The sequence below is a fragment of the Hemicordylus capensis genome, chromosome 4 (assembly GCF_027244095.1).
Source record: "Hemicordylus capensis ecotype Gifberg chromosome 4, rHemCap1.1.pri, whole genome shotgun sequence".
Lineage (NCBI taxonomy): Eukaryota > Metazoa > Chordata > Lepidosauria > Squamata > Cordylidae > Hemicordylus > Hemicordylus capensis.
Window position 1 is genome coordinate 243,124,494 of NC_069660.1, and position 21,460 is coordinate 243,145,953.

Sequence of the window (21,460 nt, forward strand, 5' to 3'; positions counted from 1 at the left end):
AGGTATTGCCTCACCTGTCTGCCACCATTGCCACATCCTCTGGAAAATTCCCAAGAGCCCTCAGTAATCCATTGGAGTCCATCAGTCTCTGGGTAGACCATTTTTATAGGTCCTCCACTCTTGCAGAGAGGTGTAGCCACTAAGACTCTAAACCTCAGAAGGAAGTGATCTGACCATGAAAAGGGCATACATGAGTAGGGATTCCCATTATCCCCAGCCACAAGGACCTTTGGAAGTTGTAGTCCTGTAACATTTGGGGTCCCAAGGTTGGATACTCCTGCTCTAGAGAATGGACTATTCAGACTATTTCATCAGGTATATGATGAAATAAACATTTTCAGAACAGGTAATGAGATTCTTCTTTCTTGGTTGAATATCTGTTCATCTCCTCTTGGTTGAACATCTATCATTAAAAGAATCTTGCATAACTTCTTAGTGGCAGATATTGTATTACTTATTGCTTAGGCCTAATATAGTTCGCTGTATCAAAATACAGGGAATAGTACATTTGTAAATCTTAGGAAATGTTCAAGAACAGTCACTAAAAAAGAATAACTTAAAAAGACTTCACAGATAATACTCACTGTGGTCTGATCCAAAATCAGGATTTATTTTTTGCTCTTAGCCTCTACTTCAGATTGTCACAAATGTATTATAACAAACAACAAAATAATGACAGGACTATGTGGGTGGAGGTACAGTTTGGGCTAAAAATGGCTGGCATACCAAGTAATGAGACCCAACTGAGAAATGAGTGCGTCAGGTTGATGCATTAGTCACAATGTGTTACGTTTCATTGTGAAACTTAATGTCTTGTGAGTAATACAAATAGGCATAATGGGCTGCAACTTGGGAAATTAAGTTATTTGTTTTGAAGAAAACACTTTTTCTGCTTAACTGTTTCCCCAATAATTAGTGCATTAGGAATGAGAACAACCTACTTCACTGAAAACTTCCCATTTTCAGGGATAATCTAAAAATACTGAACACATTCCTAAGTTCTGAAATTAATGCATAGTATGTTACTTTTTCAAATAGTTCAGGGAACATTTAAAATGCATAATTTTTATTTGCAGAAAGGCTGAGCACATTGGATCTAGAAGATCAGATCTCCTGACTTCTAAAAAAGCTAACAAAACTAGGGGTCGGGGAACTCCAATTTTGACTGGATTGCTGGTGCTGGGAGACAGCCCTTTCCCTGTCACATTTTCCACATCTCCATCACCCTCCAAAGCTGCTATTAACACCTTAGCAATAAATAATTTAAAATAAAATAAAATTGAGGCACAATAAAGGTATGTTTTCCACTGGGGGAATCATAGCATTTTAGGGGAGAGGGGCTTTGATCTGGATAATGGCATGGCAAGGGTCAAGCCGTTTCCTGCAGCACTATTACTCCAAAATAACTTTAAAAATAAAATAAAATAAAATAAAATAAAATAAAATAAAATATTCAGACCACCATGTGGCTGCTTTTTAAAAAATTGGCATTACATATCTTGAAAATAAACGTGTGTGTGTGTGTGTGTGTGTGCACACATACACACACAGAGGAATATATATATATTCCTTCCTTTAAAAAAAGCAGCCAGATCAGAGCAGTAAATATTTAATGGTGGTTTGATCTTCTAACTTTACAATGTAGGTTTTAGTATTCAATATAAATTATGGTATTATCATCAACTAAATTCTGTTGTCATGCTTTTCCAGTTTATCACACCTCCGCAGCCTTCCCCTGCCCCCCTTATGCCAAGCTTTCTCTGAGAGAGCTTGGAATCAAACAAGCAAACAAAAAGACAAAAGTGAACAAAAGCAACAAATATTTGGTATGGATTTAGATGTATCTTTTCCTCTGGACATGGTTGCTTAGTTCTTAATCACTTCTAGAGATGGTTTCTTTTCAGGGAACCTTTCCCTTTAATGCCTTGGAAGCAATCATTTGCACACTCCCCTGGGAGTAAGCTCCAGACTGCAGCAATGGCTGTTGTGGAGCTGGGGTGGGATGAGATCCTGTGGTGCCCTTAAGGCCTCCAAACAGCAGGATTGAGACAACCCTCACTCTTCTTGGAGCATGACTGCCGGGGGCTCAAGCCCTCTGAAGCTATTTAAATCTCGCTTATCTTGGAGCAGTGAGAGGGAAACAATATTGTTTTGATGTGACTTTCAGTCTCCAGTGCCTGCAGTATTGTTTCTCCTGCTGCTCTTGATTCAAACACTTGAAAGCAACAGAGAGATAGAGGAAGATGGGGGAGAAAGGAGAATGCAAGAATGTTGTTATGCAAGAGAAAGGCAGGCGGGCAGGCAGGCTTCATATGAGATCTTCCCGGTGGTGGTGGTGGTGCTGCTGCTGCTGCGGGAAGCAATGTCTTGCAAATATCAGGAAGAGTGGTGGTCTACAGTGGGGCAAAAACAGTAAGTTTGCAAATAGTAGAAGACAGTATAATGTAAAGAAAGGCAATTAAAAAAATTAAAACAGGGAAAAGTGAGATGCAACTTAAAATATCTAATCACAGAAAGAAATGACCATGCAGTGCCAAAATAGGAAGAGAATGCATCCAGGAACAAAGATGCACTTAGCTCCAGAAGTTAGGCAGCATGCAAGGTACATGGGAGGCAACCCGCTTTGTACATCACCACCCATGCAGATAATCACATCTCCTCAGTTTGGGCTATGAACTGCCTATACTGCTCCTCCGCCCACAATATTTTGGGTTGTACAGCTGATTGTGACCAAACAATCTGCAAAAATCTATATGTAGAAAAGAGGGCCTTTTCTAGGCCCTGGCACTGGGACTTTGGAACACACTTCCTAACAAAATTACAGCCTCCCCTTCTCTGAATGTTTTTAAGAAGCACCTGAAAACATATCTGTTTAGTCAGACTTTTAGTTTATAGTTTTAAAGTTTAAAGTTTTAGAGTTTTTATCTGTATTTTAAACTGTTTTAATTGTGTTAATGTTTTAATTGTTGTCTTTTTAGATTGTGTGAACTGCCAAGACACTTGCGTATGGGGTGGTATAAAAATATGTTGAATAACATAAGCAACCTAGCACAGAAGGGGAAAGGCCAGAACGGGCACAAGTGGAGCTAGCAGAACTGCAACCTTTAGAAGACTGGGAAGCACTGGGCTCCAGATAACTTAAACACCCACATTACCAATCTCCTATAATACACGCAGCCCAACATGCCTGGAACGAACTGGCAAGACAACTAAACTTCGACCCCCTACGCTCACATGGAAATAACACTGTTGGGAAACCCGCATATATTGATAAGTAAACAGCCAATTTTATGGAAGCATTGGGTGGAAGAAGGAATCAACCGGCTATCACAGTTGATAAATGAGGATAGCTACAAAGCCTTCACTTCCCTACAAGAGGAGTTTTACTTACCCCCATTCAGTGCCTGGCAGTATATGCAATTGAAACATAGTATATCCACTCAATTCGGACCCTGACAGCCCCAGCAACTCCAGATATATTAGTTCATGCTATTAAGATGTCCCCTCTTTCAAATCTAAATAAATTTCTGTATGCCTTCGTGCATGGAGACTGGGACCCTGGCTTGGATATACTTAGGACAAATAGAACCTGGGACTTACCAGTGCAATGGCAAGATATTTTAGGTAGTGTTAAATGTAGCTCAATGGATATTTAATTGTGCCATATCCTATGGAAGATTATTTTCAGGGCATATTGGGCCCCTACATCTTAAGCAATTAAAAATCTTACATCTTAAGATCTACATCTTAAGCAATTAAAAATGGCCTCAAATAGTAATTGCTGGAGATACAATAATCCTTACGCCAACTTAGTGCATATGTTCTGGGATGGTCCCACAGTGAATGGATTCTGGAGGAAGGTTATTATGCATTTTAATTAGTGATAGATTCATCCCTTGCACAGAAGGATCTGAACACAGTACTGGGGTACATCCCAACTGAGTGGGGACTGAAATGAGGGCCTAAAAATGGCTATGGAGAAGCTTACTGGTAGCCAGGAGACCCAGGCCACGCAGAGGCCCATTGCGCAGGTGCAGCAGCCTCCAAAATGGCCACTGCACTGAAGGGGAAAGGCCAAAGAGTGGCCGATTTCTTAAATAAGGGACACTGGCGGGGAGGCGAACCTCCGCAGGAACCCCCGCCACCGCAGCCACCTTGGACAACTCCCCCAGAGGGGCTAAGTGTAGGGGAAAAATAATTTAAAAAACACAAACAAACAAACTAGTGGACCCCCTGGACGAAACTAAACTGGTGGTTTGAGGGGGTGCTGTACTGAACTGGCCCAGTCTGGGTCCAGTTTGGACTCGAACAGAACTGGACCAGCCGCTTCCATGCACACACCTACTAGGAGTGAGGAATGAGTGCATAATTTGCAGAATGTTGGTGCAGAAATCTGGGAGAACTTTCTTGAACAACAACAACAACAACACCCCCTTTCTGATTGATTGGTGCAATGGTGTGAATTTTCTTATCTTCTTCCCTCCCTCCCTCTCTGCTCCCCCTCTCCCTCTTTCTCTTTCCCTCTTTCTCTCCTTTCTTTCTCAACCTCCCCCCAGCCAGCGCAGCCTGCAAAGGCTGGCTAGGGGAGGGAACGTCGGGCTCCGGGGCAGGGCAGGGGGAAGGGATGGTGGGGACATGGGAAAAGATGTATGTAGGATGTATGTAAAATACAAAATGTCAAAAAACATTAACTTTAAAAAAATGTGTTGAATGAATGAATAAATGTCACCTGAAAACCCAGCCACATTACCTGTAGGAATCTGCAGAAAAGATGGAATAAACTACCACCTGGATAGGCCCTGAACTGATGCATGTTGCAGCTGAATGCATGGTGAAATAGTGGGCTACTTGCTTTTCTGTATATCTAGAGGATGATTCCATGGGGGAAACACTGAAATGGGAAATAGGAGGTGCTGGGTTGAGGCCTTTCAAAGACAAAACTCACTTTTTGGCAGCTTGGCAAATAACAATTTTGTTAGATGCACGAATGGTGGAGGAGGCAGAATTAGAATCCATACCTCCCACTTCTGCGAGCAGCTGCAAGATACAAGATGTGGCACTTGTAATTCTCTAGAAGCCCAGCTGATTGAAGACCTGATAGGCTTTATCTGGAGCAACAGCCCTGTAGAACAGTATAAATTTATTAGGGGTGTGCAATTTGGATTTTTGGTGATTCGGTTCGGGACCCGAACCGAATCACCCCTGTTCTGTTTTGTGCCCGAATATGGGCCACCCGAATCACCCTTGATTCGGTTCGGATTCGGATTTAATCCGAATCTGAATCAATTTGGGGGGAAAAGGGGCCCAGGGGCAAAATATTGGGATGGGGTGGTAGTGCCCAATGGGTGGAAGCTACCACCCCAATTTCAGGGGGATTGGGCAAAGGGCTGATCTTTGGGGAATTTTTGAAGTTTTAGTGACTTTGGGGCAGTTTGGGGGCAAAGCATGGGATCTGGGCAAAAAGAGTAGGGTGGGGTGGTAGTTCCTAATGGGTGCAGGCTACCACCCCAATTTCAGGGGGATTGGGCAAAAGGCTGATTTTTGCGGAATTTCTGAAGTTTTCATGTCTTTGGGGCAGATTGGGGCAGAAAGTGGAGCCTGGGGCAGAATAGTGGGGTGGGGTTGTAGTGCCTATTGGGTGGAGGCTACCACCCCAATTTCAGGGGGATTGGGCAGAGGGCTGATTTTTTGGGAATTTTTGAAGTTTTTGTGTCTTTGGGGCAGATTGGGGGCAGAAAGTGGATCTGCCCCAAAAGAGTGGGGTGGGCTAAGATAGTGCCTAATGGGTGGAGGCTACCACCCGTCCCCAATTTCACCCGTCCCCTCAGAAGTTTTTCTGAAGGGATGTTATTCCCTTATTTTCTGAGGTGTGAATTCTCATTCTATGATAGCAAATGAGATTTTTTTCAATTAAACAACTCTCATGACCCCACTTTCACTTTTTCACACTCTCATTTACAGTGGTCCCTCGACTTACGAAGTTAATCCGTTCCGAATGCACGTTCGTAGGTCGAAATTTTCGTAAGTCGAAAAGCGCACCCACGGAGGTCTGGAAACATTCCTAAGTCGAGGAAACCGCATCTAAAAATTCGTACGTCGAGGAAGCTGCATCTAAACCGGCAACGACTTCTGGTCATTTTTGTCGTTCGTAAGTCGAAAACTTCGGATGTCGAGTAGCTCGTAAGTCGAGGGACCACTGTACTAAGAATATGATGAATGGATCAATCTAGCACACTGCACTTTATGAAGAAAAACCTCAGAAATTCACCAAAATTCAGCCCTCTGCCCAATCACTCTGAAATTGGGGATGGGTGGTAGCCTCCACCCATTAGGCACTATCTACCAGCCCACCCCACTCTTTTGGGGCAGATCCACTTTCTGCCCCCAATCTGCCCCAAAGACACAAAAACTTCAAAAATTCCCAAAAAATCAGCCCTCTGCCCAATCCCCCTGAAATTGGGGTGGTAGCCTCCACCCATTGGGCACTACCACCCCACCCCACTCTTCTGCCCCGGGCCCCACTTTCTGCCCCAATCTGCCCCAAAGACATGAAAAATTCAGAATTCTGCAAAAATCAGCCCTTTGCCCAATCCCCCTGAAATTGGGGTGGTAGCCTGCACCCATTAGGCACTACCACCCCACTCCACTCTTTTTCCCCAGATCCCATGCTATGCCCCCGAACTGCCCCAAAGTCACTAAAACCTCAAAAATTCCCAAAAAATCGGTCATGAGCCAAATCACCCGAATTTTTCAGCCCCGAAATTCGGGTGATTCGGCTCGGCCCCGAAAAATATCGGGGGGCATCAGGGGTGATTCGGTTCGGCCCTGAATCACCCGAAATTGCTCGTTTCGGGCACAGATCGATCTGTGCCCGAAATTTTTTGCACGTCCCTAAAATTTATCCTTCTCAGTCCTTTGTTCTAATACAAAAGAAGTATGGAACATTATAGAATGTTCACCTTTTGTATATAATTTTGGTGGTTAAAGGTGAGAAGAGCAACTGGGCATAAAACATGGGTGATTGACTTGGACTTAATGGGATAAATGATGTATGGTGCAAGTTGCAAAAATCTATAAGCACAGGAAATGCTGTTCTGGCCCTCTCTGGTTTCTCAGAACTTGTCTTACCAAGTTTCTGCTTTATTATTCTTTGGTAACCTCTCAGGATGTGATAGTGAGCATGAAGCTAGGGCATATCAGATGTAACCCTGCAGAGATTTATGCCTGTCATTTCCCCCCCTCTGCTGTTGCCTGGAAGAGTTTGCATTTGACAAAGATATGATTATAATAGGTACTATTTAAAGCACTATACCTTGTTAACAATTCATTTTTTCTTTGCAAAAACTTTCACATGGCTCTTTATTGATGGCATACTGTTTGAAGTGTCTGAACTGCATTCATATGCTCCCAGAAACATTTTAATGTCAATACCCGTGTGATCTGTTTAAAAAGAAAGAAACGAACAGATATTCCTTCTAGTGTGAAGCAGAAACATTGTCAGAAAAAGATAACCAGCTATACCATGCAAGTAAGTATTTATTCTAGGGCTGTGCTGAATGTTTGCAAGTAATGTTTTTGGTGTGAAAGAGGAACTTTTTCTGGGCATTTCCCCTTTCTGCCTACTTCAGTCTCTCTGTTCATGCCTGTTTGCAATGTATTCAGAGCTCTCATCAACTCTTGCTTTGGTGCCATTTTTTAAAAATTGTCTTCTTCCTGGGAACGTGGATGTCACATAGCCCATCTATGTGCTACAGTATTCGTTTACCTATTTACTTATTAGATTTGTGTACTGTCCAACTGACTAATGCCCTCCGGGTGGTTTACAACCCCTGCTTAACTTGGCAAAGAGGCACCTTTTAATGTGGTGATTCTCTTTATTTAGTAGGGGGAGAGTAACTGGCCCTATCCACCCCCAGCACAGTACCTCCAGTGACTGTTGCTGGTGTCTATCTTATGTTTCTTTTTAGATTGCGAGCCCTTTGGGGACAGGGTTCCATCTTATTTATTTGTTATTTCTCTGTGTAAAGTGCCCTGAACCATTTTTGGAAGGGCAGTATAGAAATTGAATGAATGAATGAATGAATGAATGAATGAATGAATGAATGAATAAATACAATCAGAGGAAAAACAAACATTCAACAATAATACAAATCAAGAATGCATTAAAAAAACCCTAGAAATAGTAAAAACAACAACAACGCACAAAATGAAAAAACACTAGTAAGACGGATAAAACCATTAAAGAGCCAGCAGGAACCAAAGTAAACCACAGAGTTATAAGCCAAATGCCTGCTGGAATAAGAAATGTGTAGCCTTGTGCCTAAATGCATATAAAGAGGTCACCAGGTGGGATCTTTGGCAAGGCATTTCACAGGTGGTGATGAGGCACTACCAAAAAGCCTCTCTCCCTGGTAGCCACCTGTTGTACCACTGTAAATGGAGGTACCCAGAGAAGATGTTCGTAGAGAATGAGCAGGAACATATTGGAGAAGGCACTGCTTTAGGTAGACTGGTCCAGAGCCATTTAGGGCTTTAAAGGGCAATACTTGTAGGGCTTTAAAGCTCACTTTGAAACTCACTAGCAACCAGTGCGGTTGACAGAATAGCAATGGTGTAATATGTTTGAATTGGCCAGTCCTAGTGAGCAGTCTTGCTCCTCTGTTCTGCACCAACTGAAGTTTTTAGAAAGTCTTCAAAGGTAGCCCCACATACAACACAATGCAGTAATCCAGGCAGGAGGTTACCAGTGCATGGATAACTGCTGCCAAGCTATCTGTCTTTGTCCAGATATGGTCATGGCTGGTATATCAGCCAAAGCAGATAAAAGGTGCTCCATGCCACTTGTGACACTTGTCACAAGTGAATGTGACACTTGAAACATGGATAGATCAATGAGCATCCCTAACTATGAACCTGCTCTTTCAGGGGAAGTGCAAACCCCTTAGAGCTGGTTGAAATTCACCTAACTGAACAGATGAACCACCAGTTAACAGCACCTCTGTCTTGTCTGGACTGAACATAATACACCATTGCTATGTCGACTGCACTGGTTGCCAGTTTACTGGCCCACATCCAGACCATTACTGAGTGCAGGCAACAGTTCAGGACAACCACTGCCTCACCTGCATTTGATGAAAAGGAGAGACAGAGCTGAGTGCAGGGGCTTAGGGAGTCTGGCCTCAGCATTGGCCCTACCCCCTGTGTCTGATGTCAGATGCAGGGGGTGGAGCCACTGCCCAGCAGACGGTCCATTTGGACCCTTTCCCATCCTCTCCGGTCAGCGTTTCATTGAAACACTGGCTGGCTGGGCTCCGCCCACCCCTGCCCCAGCACAGCCAGTGTTTCAGTGAATGAAACACTGGCTGAGGAGAAGAGGGGTATGCTTCAGACTCCCAGCTGGCGAGCACTTTGTTTGCCAGCTGGGTTCAGGAGGGGGCAAGGTGTGCCCTGGCCAAGGGTGGGGGAGTGCCTTGGTGGCCCCCCAGACCCTGGAAGCTGGGGAATGGTTGTCTTCCCTTGCTCCATAGTCTCTATGCCCCTGGCTGAGTGTCATCTCCATATTGGTGACACCCCACTCAACCCATCTGGATGACCTCTCCCAGTGGGGTCATGTAGATGTTAGAAAGCATGGGGGACCACACAGATCCCTGAGGGACTCCAAAACAGAGTATCCACATTGCAGAATAGCAGTCCCCCAGCACCACCTTCTGGAAACATCCATTCAAATAGGAATGGAACTCTGCCCTTAGTTGTGAACAAATATAGCTACCTCAGTGATGGCAAGGCTTCCTGCATCACTGTGCCCTCATCCTCCATGGGAACAACATTGTCTGACTGGTACAAGAGAATGGAGTGCTGTTGTTGTCTAAATGGTGTTGGGGTCCACCATCTAATTGGGTGTTGGAGAGGGGAGCAGGGCATGCTGTGAAAGCTTTTTATCTTTTCAAACACAACATAAATGAAAAGAGAGAACTAACTTTTTGCAGAGAGCAAAGATGTTCATGAAAAGTGCAACTCCATTTTGGGTCAGCTCTTATTTCTTTATCACAAGAAAAAAGCCCACCCACCCCCCACCCCCGCCATGTGGTATATTGTAATACTAGAAGTGTGCAAAAACTAGTTTGGTATTCTAGAGCTATTATATAATATCTTCTCAGGCATTCAGAAAATTCTTATGACACACAAATGAAGACTGACATGCATTCTAAAATGTGGTGGAAAGGGTTTGACGAAAACACATCTGCTTCTTTCTGATATATTTGTTTTCAGAACAAAGAATACTTCCACCACACTTACAGCCTGAGTCTTTGCATGGTTTCTTCGAAGTAAACCCCTAGTGTTTAATGGGGCTTAGTCTCAAATAAGTGTGCCTAGAATTGTAAGTTTAGAATTTATGCCTCTCTTCTCCCTCGAAGTAGAAAGTAAGAAACATTAGCAAAGATCTTCAAGGTAACATTCACTTCTCAGTTTGAGATTATCTTCATCTCATTATCAGACCACTGTTTTGATGGGATGTTGCAGACTCTGTGGAATCCCAGAACTATGCGGAACAGCAAGACTGGAGGGAGGAAGAAGGTAGTGAGTAATTAAATCTGTTGTAGTTAAGTAGGTCTGGTTAGTGCCTGAATTGGAGGGCATCTGGGAACACTTACGTATATCACCTTGAGTATATCACTCATGTTAGAACGATAGTATATAAAGAGAGTTGATGATTATTTATTTAGAATCAACAATTGGTGGAATTGCAGCATTTGCTGCACATTCTTGTTGTTCTTAGTATCCCTTTTAGCAAAAACATCATGAATGGAGCCCATAAATGAAGATGGTTCAAGTTTACATATATGTGTGAGGTGTGTTAAAATAAAGTTCACTGTAGACCTAAGAGGAGAAAGCACTTATGTGTAGTACATGAGCAAAGTAGTGACATAAGATAACAAGGAAGACAGCACAGTGTTAAAAAAAAATGTAGCAAAAGCATGCTAGTGTCATAGTGGTTATTTACCAAAATAGATGGGAAATAGTAGGGGTGTGCACCAAATGAATTTTGCATTCTGTTCCAAGCTCAGAACAGAATACAAAATCTGCAGTTCATTCTGAACTGAATGTTCCTAGCACCATGTTGGATTCCAAAATAGCGCTCTTTTTGTCTCTGCGCATGCATGGGCGTCATTTCATTCATTCATTCATTCATTCATTCATTCATTCATTCATCACACTTGTATACCGTTCTGAACTCGTGTGTCTGGGCGGTACACAATGATATAAAACAGTTGAAAACCCATATAAAATACATAAAAACAAATAAAAACTAACAATTTAGAAATCAGTTACAAAATCAAAACCTATAAATTATCCAGAAGCTGAAAAAGCCTGAGTAAAAAGATGGGTTTTAAAATATTTTTTAAAATTTGTCAGAGGTGGGGAGGATAATATCTCAATAGGGAGCGCATTCCACAGTCCCGGGGCAGCAACCGAGAAGGCCGGTCTCTGTGTGTCCTCCAGACGAACTGGTGGCAACTGGAGACGACCTCCACAGATAACCGTAATGGACGGTGGGCTCATAATGAAGGAGACGTTCTCTCAAATACCCAGGACCCAAGCCATTCAGGGCTTTATAACTAGCACTTTGTATTTTGCCCGGAAACCTATAGGCAGCCAGTGTAACTCCATCAGCAGAGGTGTAATGTGGTCTCTCTGAGATGACGCAGAGACCAGCCTGGCTGCTGCATTCTGAACCAACTGAAGTTTCCGGACTATGTACAAAGGCAGCCCCACGTAGAGCGCATTACAGAAGAGGTCACTGATCTCCAGAAAGGGACGCTGTTGGAGAATCAACTGAAGTGGATAGAAACCTCCATACTTATTGTTTTATTCCATATTTATTGTTTTATTGCATTGTACTGCATTTTATTGTATTTTACTACATTTCATTGTTTTCCTCCCCCCCTCTTTTTATTGCTTTTTATAATTTTAAATCTGGACTTTTACAATTTTATACACCCCTTTTATTTGGGGGGGGCCATTTCGATAATAGAAACTGTATCATTATATTATAATTATTTTATCTCTTTTAGCTTTAGTAATTTTAAGTTTTTAGCTTATTTAGTTTTAACGAGTATATTCTATCTATTTTGCTTTTTAAACTGCAGTCATTCTTAGTTTTAGCCTTTTGTTGATGTGTACTAATACATATTTTAATTTGCCTTTTAAAACTGCAATCATCTTTAATTTTAGATTTTTCAAGTTATGTACCATCACATAGCATGTAATTTTTAACCTGTATAAATTTTATGCTTGTCTCTGACTGTAATAAAGGATTGATAGATAGATAGATAGATAGATTGATAGAGAGCACCTCTGGCCACAGCTTCAACCTGAGAAACCAGGGAGAGATGTGGATCCAGAAGCACTCCCAAACTGCGAACCTGTACCTTTTGGGGAAATGTGATTCCATCTATTTATTTATTTACAGGTAGATCAAAATCGTTTCTGGAATTCCGACCTCGTACAATAAGTACCTCTGTCTTATCTGGATTCAGCCTCAGCTTATTCTCCTTATCCAGCTCATTACTGCTTCCAAGCAGGCATTTAAGAAGGATATGCCAGCTCCTGAAGAAGACCCAGGCCATGCAGGGTCCCTTTGAGCAGGTACAGCCGCCTCCAAAATGGCTGCCATGCCAGAGAATAGGCCTGGAATGGGCTGAAGACACCTGAACTGGGTGATTTTTACAAAAAGGAAGGCTGGCAGGGGAGGGGGACCCCCTGCCACCTTGGATAAGCCCCCCGAGAGGGGATAAGTTAAAAAAAGAAAGAAATTTTCCCCCAAATTGTTCAACAACCCCACCCCTCCAAACTGAACCAAAGGGGGGGGGGTTGAAGGGGCCCTGAACCAAACTGTCCCGGTGTGGTTTGGGTTTGGTTCGAACTCGAACTGACCTGGGCCAGGTGGTTTTGTGCACACCCCTAATATGGATCTTGCACATGGCCATAGCATGTGCACGGAGGCTAGAAGAGCATCATTTTGGATTCCAAAAACGGAACATTCTGCTTCGGACCAGATCGTTCTGTTCTGAGTTTGAAACAGGCTCCCTTTTTAAAGGGGGTTCTGTTTTGAGCATGGAGTACTCAAAATGGCTCATCCCAGAATGTTCTGCACATCCCTAGGAAATAGTGTTATGCAAATTGTGAAGGAAAAGGTTTTTCCAGAATAGTGTGTATAACAGAAGTCCCGTGCCAGTCTGAGAGTATATATGTGGTTCACATAGAACACTCTTTGTAGTCACCAGGGAGTGGGCCAATGTACTTGCTATCTAGGGATGTGCATGAAATGGATTTTGCATTTTGTTTTGAGCACCAAACTAAATGCAGATGGCTAAAAGGTTTCATCAAAACAGCAGGTGACCCCCTTTTTTGACAGAACAAACCTCGAAACATTTCAAGTGTTTGGGCCATGGGGAACAATGGGGAAACATGAAACACCCCATTATTCCCCATGGATATCTCCTAGGGACACCAAAGTGTGTTGCATGGTAGGGCATGATGGATGCTACCTACCATCCAACCCACAAAAAATGGCTCTTCCAACTTTTCCCAAAATCCCCATAGGATCAGAAGCCAATTGGAAGCCAGTGATAAACCAAGCCAGTGATAAACCAATCAGCAAAGGAAAAATATGCCTCAAAAATGGTGCTCAAAATGTCAAAATGTTTGCTATTGTTTTGTTCTGAGCTTGAAACAGGCCCTTTATTTAAAGGGCGTTTTGTTTCAAGCTTGAGACACTCAAAACAGCCCATTTCGAGTCAAAACATTTCAATTTTGAAACATTTCACACATCCCTATTGCTATCATTACCCTCAACCTTCAGTAGTTTAGTTTGTCATGGAAGAGCTTTTGTTCTGTCTCAGTATCTGCAATTAATTTATCAAATGTGACCTTCTAGAAATGAAGCTCAGACTTGAAACCCATGTATGAACTGACAAGGCAAGGGTCAAAGGTTTCTGCTTTGCTTAAAATTAAAACAATATGTTCCATTTTAAAAAATGTTCACCAAATTTGCCATCCTACACTAATTTTGTCAGTCTATATTGCACACAGGTTTAAGGAGGTATTTCAATTGAAGCCTCTTTCTTTAGCACTTGGTAAAACTAATAAAACCAATAAACCACCTCCACAGTGAAATCTAGTGGATCATTAGCTAGAGATTTGTTGCCTTGGATACTGAGTCAGGTAGATATCCTAGTTTATTTATTATTTATTTTTTAAAGGTATTTGAACATTCAAAAGACAGAAGCAACACGGTCACTCCCTAAAAAAAGCTTCTTGTGATAATAGCTTAAAAGCAATAGAAGAAGAAAGGTGGAAATGCACAAAGATTAAATTATAGTACTTTTAGTTTAATATTCAGTAATGAAATATAAACATCAGGGAAGAATTTAAATGTAATCTCTAAGCAGTTGTAAGAAATTCCTATTTCAAAACTTTCAGAGCTGTGCCAATATATCAAATATCTGGTTAGATATTTTCTTATAGGTTGTTTATCATCAAATTGAGGGTATTTAATCCTTTATGTGGCAAGGACAGGGAGTTATCAGTAGTAATACAGGCAACTGTGTTCGTGCTACTGATCACTTATTGTGAAGTGGAACAAACTGCATATTAAAGAAGAGAGAAATTCCTGCCAATGTAGGTGATTTGTTATGGCAGCATAGTAATGTTGCCACCTTGGATAACTCCTTTTATCAGTTCCAGTCTTTTATGTCAATGCTATTTCATGAAGGATAATGGAATAACAGTCACACAGTCGTGAGGTATGGAATCTGCCATGTCGAAGCATCAAGAAGACTTAAAGCTCTTTTCACTGATCCTGTAAACCACACACATTGGTGGTGACACTGCCACCATAGAACAAAAAGCAAAACAAAAAACCCCCACAAAAAACTAGGGGACACGGTACTGCATGCACTTTGCAATATTGTTTGTATAAAGTATAGACATACAATGGTGTTAGATATTAGATATTATTTTTCTGATATATATTAGTCATATGGTCCAAGAATGTTTCTCCTTAAGTCTCTGTGGACAAAAAGAATGATGCTCCTGGAACATTGTGGAAGGGATGGATTAAGAAAACAGTGGTGAGAAAATGTGTGCTGGGAGTGATCACAGGTAATAACCACTGCAGCTCTTCTGTCTCAGAAATCTGTGGAGGAATCTGAGAAGAGAAGAGTTTGAGGAGATGACGTTTTTAAAGTGAATATTAAAGGCAAAAAAATGAGAGGAGACTGAGAAGAATGAGAGAGGGCCATTCAGTGTCAGGGCTATGAGGTTGAAGAGGGAAAGAGAGAGCTCACCAAACTGCAGCAGCTCAATAGTTAGCTAGTAAGAAGGGACTAACAAATTAGACGTCTGAAGATGCCCTTGCCCAACGGCTCTCAACTCAGAAAATGAGATTATCCAGTACCTACTTTAATGGACTCCAGTTATTAATTGTATTGGCTAGGGATGTGTGAACTGGTTCGGGGGTTCGATGGTTCTGTGTTGAACCGAAATCCCCCCTGGTTCCATCCAGACCTGGACAGAACCCCCACACCAGTTCACAATTTTTAAAAACATTTTTTTAAACCTTTCTCCCCTCTGGGGGAGTTTGTTGGGGCAGTGGGGGGGTCCACGGAGGTTCCTCCTCCCCCCCAGCCTTCAAAATGCCCCCCTCCGGCCTGTTCAGGCTGGTTTGGGGGCCTGTTTGGGTCTCCGTATATCAGCATGGTAGCCATTTTGAAAGCCACCACACATGCGCAAATGGCCTCTGCAAGACCTGGCATGGGCCAGGGCTTTGAAGAAGCCATTTGCACATGTGCAGTGGCCATTTTTGTGTTTTTTTGAAAAATAAATGGCTGCTGTGCATGCGCAAATGGCCTCTGCAAGGCCCTGGCCCATGGCAGGCCTGGCAGAAGCCATTTGCACATGTGCAGCAGCTTCTAAAATGGTCATCGTGTTGATATGCGGAGGCCCGAACAGACCCCAAACATGGACCGAACAGGCCGGAGGGGGCATTTTTAAGGCTGGTGGGGGGGAGGGTGAACCTCTGTGGACTGCCCCGCCACTCCAATGAACGGAGGGGAAAAAAGTGAAAAAAAATTAATGAACACCCCCCCCCCCCGGCCGAACCGGACCAGGGGTGGTGGTTTCTAGGGGATGCAGAACTGAACTGGGCCAGCCGGTTCCATGCACACCCCTAGTATTGGCCATTTCTTATATTAGGTCAATATTAGACAGGTTGCACTGTCTGCTGACCCCACTAACTGGTTCGAATGTGACTACGAGTCGCGAATGTGACTACAAGCAATTACCTATCCTATTCCCTCCAGGCATCGTTTCACATATAAGGGAGTGGAACATTTAAACTGTCCCTAATCACAAATTCAGGGCTAGGCTGGCAGACAGTATTGTTTGTATGGGTTGGTCCTGACAATACTTTGTCCACTGGCTCAGCCCCACATGATAAAAAAGTGAATGCAAGTGAGCATGCAAGTTCTTCCCCACTCTTGGTGCATCAGGACCTTGTTCTTTAAGCATGAGATGGTGTTTTGTTTGTCCCAATATTTCCTCAATAAATCCAGCTGAATTAAAACATATTTATTACCTGGGTCAAAATAAGTCTTTAAAGGTGTTAATGGTGAAATAGTCCCCATCAACTCTTTATATCTTTTCTTCCATATCTGGAACATGGCTTTAGTAAATAAATGGTTAATCCTGGCTATCTTTGGGGAAAAAATTGAACAAAAAAGAACTTGTATTAAAAAACTGTCTGCCTCTTGTATATTCTCTGTTTGGACCCAGTGTTTAGTTGAGTCTTCTAGTATAAATGAAATCATATGTCCAAGGTGTGCAGCTTGATAATATAGTCCTAAATTTGGAATCCCCCATCCTCCCTTCTTCTGTGGTCTATATACAATCTTCCTATTAATCCAGTTTTTTAGAGCTAAAACAAAAATGTTCAATTTTCTTAAGCCATAGTGATAATATTCTATCATTAATTTCCACTGGGAGAGATTTAAGCAAAAAATTAAATCTTGAAAGAACAATCATTTTAACAGCTGCAATCTGTCCTAATATATTAATATGCCCCCCCCACACACACACATTTCAACTCTTTACTTAATTTTTTCCAGACTGGGATAAAATTATTATTAAATAATTTATTGACATTTTTAGTAACATTGATACCTAGGTATCGAAGAATGATAGACCACCGGTATTCTCAATATATTAGATACCTCTTTCTGAACTATAGGAGGAATATGAAAAAACATCAATTGAGATTTTTGAAAATCTTGATACCTCCGCAAAATATTGTAACTCTTCAATATATTTAGCTGAACATCCAGAATTTGCAAGAGTTAGGATCATATTGTCCACAAATGACGGGTCTAATCTGGAAAGTGCCCAGGTCTAATGTTTGACACCTAGATGATCCAAAAAAATATGAGCAGGCAATTCAGGATTTGAACCTAAGTCTACATAAAATGAATAGCCACATATATGCCACCTTGAGCTTCTTTGAAGAAGTGATAAATGAATTTTGAGTGAGCCACAATGTAATATAAATACTAACATAAAACTGGCAGGTCTAACTCATACAATAAAGCACTCAAATGCTAATAATCTAATATTATTCATCATATAGGTATGGCTGTATGATGATCCTCTACCCTCAGAAAAAGGTTATTACATTCATCAGTCATCCCAGGAGATAAAGCAATGATGTGCTATCAGAGGACCACTTTCTTCTTTTCTAGCCATAATTACATACTGCTCAGAAAACTGAAAACAATTAAACAGGATGCCTCCACTCCCATTTCCTATACATCACATACAAACATTAACACGTACACAGATACACACACACACGGAGAGGGAGAGAGAGACAGAGTGAAAGACGGTGTCAGGAAATCGAGGAGGGAGATGAGGTCTTGAAGTATAGGAAAAATTTACATTTAGAAAGAAGTCATTTGACAGTCTTTTTTAAATGAGGCTGGATTTAATGAAAGTGGCAGCAGGCCTAGTCAATCTCTTATCTTAGACATCTTGAAGACAATAACAGTAGTTGTTTCAAAAATATTTGAAAAATGCTACATATACTTTCCATGTGATTATTCTTTCTACATAATGGATTATCAGCTAGTATGATGGCAAAAACATGTAAATAAATGCAGTTTGACAAAATATTACAAATATTACAGATTAAATATCACTTACTGCAATTTATAGACATTCAAATTAACATGAATGGTGTGGGGAGTGTGATTGTGTTGGCTAGCTCCAATCCCAGCCTCTGTGTGTTCATTTGAAGATGTGCAGAGCTCCAGTGTCTACAGCAGGCTTAGTCCAAGTCCAGCTGGTGCCTGAGGCAGATGACCAAGTCACTGACTTCCTCTGGTCCTCTTAGCAGTGATATTTCCAAAAGCCCCACCAACCTTTCTTTTCTCTACAGCTGACAAAGCAGTGCTGAGGAGTAACTTCTCCCGCTGCCCCAACACAAACACTGACCTTTCCCATTTTCCTGCCATCCCATCACCCATCAACCCCTTATCTACTCAGTATGTGAAGTGCATCAAGGAATAACTTCTCTCTGTGTGCCTAAATCAAACCCTGACCTCTTCTCTCCACCCCCTCCTTACCTGAAGCAACTGCCACTCAGACCCTTCACTGGCTTCTAACTGTTGGAAGTGAAGGACTCTGCGCTGCCTCATGCCTCAGTGACAGAGGGGGAAAGACTAGTGAGTCAGAGGGCTAGAGGGGTCAAGACATTGGTCATTCCTCCTCTCTACTGCTCTGACACTATCCCTTTGATCTGTAGATTGCTACTCTCAGGGACTTCCTGCCTGCCTGCCTTTCTTCTTCTTCTCCCTAGCACACACACTCGCCTTTCTCTCTGCACCATGTGTGCAGAGATGCAGACAGCATCTCTCTGCATCCAGCTAGCTAGCTAGATTAGAGATTCTATCTCTCCACTTTCCTTTCTAGAATGGAGTTCTCCAATAAAGATACGTCATATTGAGTTGAAACTATGAACTGGCTCTAAGTTTCTTTTGGCTCTTAGCATACACGCATGCCTGGGCAGACTCTGCTGTGTTTTGCCTCTCTGCACTCTGCTGTAATAGAAGGTATCTCTTACCAGAGAGAATTCCCAACACTAACTTCCCCATTCTCCTTGCCTGCAGGGAACAGGAAATGGAGCAATAGGAAAGTTCCTGTTGCTCCATTTCCTGCCCCCTACAGACAAGGCGAGTGGAGCAATTAGAAGCCAATGAGGGATAAGCCTGAGCAGTGGCAAAGATTCACTGAGGCAACAGCTGAAGCAGATGCAGCAGTGGAGGCACCCCAGGGGTGTCCCCACTGCCACCTCTTCCAATCTGCCACCTGAGATGACTGTCTCACCAGGGCCCATAGAAGGGTTGAGCCCACTATATGTGCATTGTAGAACAATCAGCAGACTGCACTGTGTAATACCACATCTTAGCCTTGAACTTAATTATAATTATTGTTCTTGTTAAAAAATCTCCAAGGGCTAAGGTTTAGCTGCTGTGTGGAACTGGATCCTACGGGCTCTTGAAAGACTATTCGAAATAGAGCTGCTGTGGGGCTAAGAACAGACATTCAAAAGAAGAAACAGAAACTTCTTGAGAGAGCAATTAGCATCCTTCTGCAGCTCTAGTTTGCACTACTGAGAAGCATGGGACCCCTTCCTAAGACTCTTTCTGAAATCACTCATTCTGGAGGAGTAGCTGATTTCCAGACCAACAGGTGGTGTTTTCTCCAACAATTACTATTAGGGTGGAGACTGGGTGGCCAACCCTCCCAGATTGGTCTGCAATCTATCAGAATCAGCATTAAACTCCCAGTGATTACTGATTATTAAAATCAGGATATTTTAGTGGCTCAATATTGTGGGAGAAAAATGGGATAGGAAAATCTCCTGAATAACTTCAGTGTTGGAATTCTTAAAGGGAAAGCATTCAGATTTTCACATGGATGAGACCGGATGGGTACAAATCCATATACAGTGATCCCTCGACTTACGAACTACTCGACATCCGAAGTTTTTGACTTACGAACGACAAAAATGACCGGAAGTCGTTGCCAGTTTAGATGCGGCTTCCTCGACTTATGAATTTTTAGATGCAGTTTCCTCGACTTACGAATGTTTCCAGACCTCCGTGGTGCGCTTTTCGACTTACGAAAATTTCGACCTACGAACGTGCGTTCGGAACGGATTAACTTCGTAAGTCGAGGGACCACTGTATCCATTTAGATGGATAGATATATTTTATTTTATTTATTTAAAAAATTTATACCCCACCCCTCCAGTACACTACTGCTTGGGGAGGCTCACAACAACAAAATAGATACAGTGTAAAATAAAATAAATAAAATTAACCAAATTAAGTAAACAAGTTAGAAGTCCTGGCTAAAACCACAATCAGAATTAAGTTTCAAATTAAAAATTATTTTAAAAGCTAAAAATTGAGAATTATAAAAACTAAAAAACCTACCAGATATAACCAAAGATGGAGTACTAAAAAGCTTCTTTTATAAGACGTGTTTTAGTTGTTTTTAAAAACACTGAGGGAAAAAGCATGGCGAAGGTCTTCAGGGAGGGCATTCCAAAGCCACAACCAAAAAGGCCCTGTTTCTAGTCCCTTACAACTGGATTTCTGTTAGTGGTGGAGCCATGAGCAGGGCATGAGATGATGAGCAGAGGGCCCTGGCAGATTAATATGGACAAATGTGGTCCAACAGCCACCTGTGCCTCCAAGGACAGCATTGGTTCCAGAAACACCCCCAAGATGTGGACTTTGTCTTTCAGAGGGTGTGTGGCCCCGCCCAAGACCAGATTTACCTCATTACTCAGATGATCTGTTCTAGCAACTCAGAGCACTTCTGTCTTATCTGGAATAAGTTTCAGCTTGTTTGCCCCCATCCAGTCCAGAAGAGCTTCCAGGTTCTCGTTCAGAGCATCCACTGCCTCCCTGGTGTCTGCTGACTTAAAAGATAGGTAGTGTGCTTCCACACTTCCTGCACTGTGACACCGTAATCCTTATGCGGTCAGCAGAGTGCAGTTTACATTTCCAATGCCTTGTTTCGAATTTAATCACTGTGATGTAGAGCTAGCACATCATATATCTGGCATAAGGAAGTTGCTGGGTTTTTTGGTTGTTAGTTTCCACGAGACTGCTCCCCCTGCTGTTTACATTTCGAATGCGACTAGCCTGAACGGAGGCATTTTGCTGCTGTTGAACAGCTATTTTGGAAACCGCCCTAGAGGTTTTACAGTACCAGGCCTTTTAGGGGCCCCAGTGAAACCCATTGCACCCTACTACACTCCATAGAAATTATTGAGCCATGTTCTGGGCCTGCAAGGTGTTACCTCTAATATTTAGGGTAGTTGGTTTGATGGAGA

The 21,460-nt window shown here is 42.3% G+C and overlaps 1 long non-coding RNA gene across 3 annotated transcripts; it reads right to left on the reverse strand.

The window, feature by feature from the left end:
- Nucleotides 1–589: 589 nt before the first annotated feature.
- On the reverse strand, nt 590–18,765 carry LOC128324483 (uncharacterized). 3 transcript variants are annotated; one of them, XR_008306891.1, is made up of 5 exons: nt 18,678–18,726; nt 18,256–18,401; nt 7,313–7,440; nt 4,946–5,122; nt 590–2,393 (listed from the first exon to the last, which is right to left on the reverse strand). It is a non-coding gene; the product is annotated as an uncharacterized LOC128324483 (long non-coding RNA). The 3 variants fall into 3 exon arrangements; XR_008306890.1 differs by having other exon boundaries at nt 18,256–18,765; XR_008306892.1 differs by lacking the exon at nt 18,256–18,401 and having other exon boundaries at nt 18,678–18,762.
- Between the last annotated feature and the right edge of the window lie 2,695 nt (nt 18,766–21,460).